This window comes from Amphimedon queenslandica, unplaced genomic scaffold (genome assembly GCF_000090795.2).
Source record: "Amphimedon queenslandica unplaced genomic scaffold, v1.1 AMPQUscaffold_13288, whole genome shotgun sequence".
Taxonomy (NCBI): Eukaryota; Metazoa; Porifera; class Demospongiae; order Haplosclerida; family Niphatidae; genus Amphimedon; species Amphimedon queenslandica.
The window spans coordinates 5,550-8,912 of NW_003546476.1; the positions used below are offsets into that span (position 1 = coordinate 5,550).

The 3,363-nt window shown below is 37.0% G+C and overlaps 1 long non-coding RNA gene across 2 annotated transcripts; it reads left to right on the plus strand.

Moving 5' to 3' along the window:
* The first annotated feature begins 738 nt into the window (after positions 1–738).
* Positions 739–2,060, plus strand: LOC109583681 (uncharacterized). 2 transcript variants are annotated; one of them, XR_002185657.1, is made up of 5 exons: positions 739–1,010; positions 1,068–1,140; positions 1,192–1,271; positions 1,744–1,851; positions 1,910–2,060. It is a non-coding gene; the product is annotated as an uncharacterized LOC109583681 (long non-coding RNA). The 2 variants fall into 2 exon arrangements; XR_002185659.1 differs by lacking the exons at positions 739–1,010; positions 1,068–1,140; positions 1,192–1,271 and adding an exon at positions 1,278–1,703 and having other exon boundaries at positions 1,910–2,050.
* The last annotated feature ends 1,303 nt before the right edge of the window (positions 2,061–3,363 follow it).

Sequence of the window (3,363 nt, forward strand, 5' to 3'; positions counted from 1 at the left end):
TTGATGACAGTACAGAAGACTCTATTGTTTGTGAATCATGTTTGTCATGGTTCCAATTCAACTGTTTGGGCCTTAGAAAGGCACCCAAGACTTAGGAATGGTTTTGTCGCCAATGTCAGAGGCGTATTTAGGGGGGGCTGAGGGGGCTTGAGCACCCCCCCTCAGGGCTGGGCTCAGAAAAAATTACTGAAGTCCTGGACTCTTGCATCACTACCAAGCCTCTTAACAAAGTTATCTAGCCCCCTTATCATGATTTCAGCAGTTTCCAGTGCTTTAAGGAGCAATCAGAACTTCAGAAGTACCAGTAACATAGCAGTATGCTTGAAATGATCTTGGCCCCACCCGTAATTGACGAAAATGCAGGAAAAGGCCGTTTTACCGCCGTAAAAGTGAGTGTGGCCAAAATCGCGGCGCGCTTCGCGCCCTCAGCATCCCTCTTCTCCGGTAGGGTCTCAAAAGCGGACGGACGGACGGACCCGCCCCGCCCGAAAAGGACGGACGGACGGACTGATGCGGACCCGACAGGACCATAAATATCCATGTAAAGGACAATCATTCATGGATAGCCTGTCTTTAAAACACTTTTATACATGGAAAATAAATTTATGTACGTATTAACTATGGTGGGACCAATAGAAGAGGTCATGTTAGTGAAAATTTAACCGTTTTATCAATGCAAAATTGCTACTACAGGCTGCATGAAGCATCACAATACTGAACCATCACTTGAAATCTATTTGTTATTCTTAATAGGAGTTCAGTGACACCATTTTAATGATTTTTCTATATTATTTGGTGCAAGTCTATATCTTCAATCAATATATTCAAAGAGGAATTACCATTTACAGTGAATATAAGCAGGAATACAATGTAGACTATATAGGATGACTATTATTAAATAAAAACTGCAATTTTTTAGAGTAATAATTATGTTTTGTGTATTACCAACAGCAATCTTTAGTAAATTGGTTGCAAATCAACCTGATGAGACTGTTGACTGATACTTTTATGTAAGCCTTCATCACAGCTGTACAAATAATATCTATGCTTTAACACTATAAAATTAGGATTATATATGATGTAAGTGAAGTTGAATCTATTGTAATGCCTTGTCATGTCAGGAGCCACTAGATTTTAATTGTAAGTTTTTTTAATTTAAATGTCTACAATGTTAATAGCGGATTTGTATAGGTTATTAAGCCTCATAAATCAATTTTTTAATTTTGATTCTATTGAAAAATATTTTACAGTGACAAAACAAGCAAGTGCTGGTATGAATCAAAATTTTATTTGAATTAATGTTTAGTTGTTCAAATTAAATAGTGTGTTGTCAATGTATTTGAAAAAAGGTAGGGGTGCACACACAGAAGTTTAACTTTTCAGACTATACAAACATACTATGAAGTGGTATGTACAAACTTACAAATTTTAGTTTATTATTGCAACAGTTTGTACCCAAACAAGACAGCTCCATTGACGGTGGTGCTTATCTGTGCAAATTATGCATATCTAATATGTTATTGTTAAAATTAATTGACTTTTAGTTTGCCTATACATCATACTGTGTTGTGATGGAGTGTTCTGATATGTTGTCCAAGTATAAATTCTATTGTAATGGTTATGCTCTGTCATAACATTGTTTATTAGATAACTTCAAAATTTTTGAGGCAATGGCTTATGACTCTCATGCTTCAAAGTTTCAGGTACAATTTGCTATTGAAATGGAATATCATTTTTATATAGGTGGAAGACAATAACTATTAGCGTTGCAACCAGAGTTAGCAACTCTTTACAATGATTTACAAGCATTGAAAAGGGATTTGCAAAAAAAGTGTGGCATTCCTAGCCCAGGTATGACAAAAATAAATATACTAGAAGTAACTGTATAATTTTTACATTTATTACGTAGGATAACTACTTTTTAGGCTAGATTCTAAAGCTCAATATAACTATTTCAAAGGGTCTCCTTATCTTTAAAGAGCAGTGATTTCAAGGATATCGAACTATTATTGTTTTAATTGTGTAATTAAATGAAATCAGTATCTCAGTATAGCGTTGCATGCAATAGCACTGATAAAAATTAATCATAAAATTTCACTATGTTTATTATTAGACTTGCACCAAATAATATAGAAAAATCATTAAAATGGTGTCACTGAACTCCTGTTAAGAATAACAAATAGAATTCAAGGGATGGTTCAGTATTGTGATGCTCAGGCCCGCTGAGAGAAGACATGGGGCCCAGGGGAAGATTAAAATTAGGGGCCCTTTGCAATAATTTTAAAAATTTACAAATTAAACGACAAGAACTACCAATGCTCAAATATGACCGAAAATTGCTTGACTGACTTAGGAACACTAGCAATTGAAAGCAAACTTGCAGAACAGCTAAATTTTGATTATATGATAGATCAATTTGCTAGTTTAAAAACCACAAAGGCACATGTTTAATTATGTAATGATGACTTATTATACTTAAATTATAATGTACATTATTATGGGGGCCCCCTGAAGTGAGGGGCCCAGGGGATTTATCCCCTGCTCCCCCCCTCTCAGTGGGCCTGGTGATGCTTAATGCAGCCTGTAGTAGCAATTTTGCATTGATAAAGTTACATTTTCGCTAACATGACCTCTTCTATTGGTCCTAGCATAGTTAATACGTACATAAATTTATTGTCCAAGTATAGAAGTGTTATAAAGGCAGATTATTCATGAATGATTGTCCTTTACATGGATATCTATGGTCCTGTCGGGTCCGCATCAGTCCGTCCGTCCGTCCTTTTCGGGCGGGGCGGGTCCGTCCGTCCGTCCGCTTTTGAGACCCTACCTATTTTTTCTCCGTGTCAACCAACTCTCAGAGCTTAGATACGCCCATGCCCTACCATGGATGTTGGTCCGGCAGCCGGACACGATTTGCAGCGCTATTGGTTCGGCAGCCGGACACGATGGTTGTCCCTAAAAAGCGGACCGGACCGGACCAACGGACCCGAAAAGACTAATTTACGGACCGAGCGACGGACCCGATACAAACTAATTTATTGACCCGACCAAGGGACCCGAAAAGACTAAAGTACGGACTCCGCGTTAATGATCACGGACCTGACCGACCTAGAGCATAGATATCTATGCTAGCATCAGTATTTATAATGCTAGCAAACTCCATGATGGCCTAGACAACATACAGAACTTTAGTGAAAAATATAATTTTTGTCTATGGAGATAGATCTACTATCAGTTGAGTAATAATACAATGCAGTGAGGCCGTAGTTTATTGATAAAGTCTGTAATATCAACTTGAATTAATTTTACACTTGTTCAAAACTAATAATAATATTATATCTAGTAGACTATAATAATCAATTG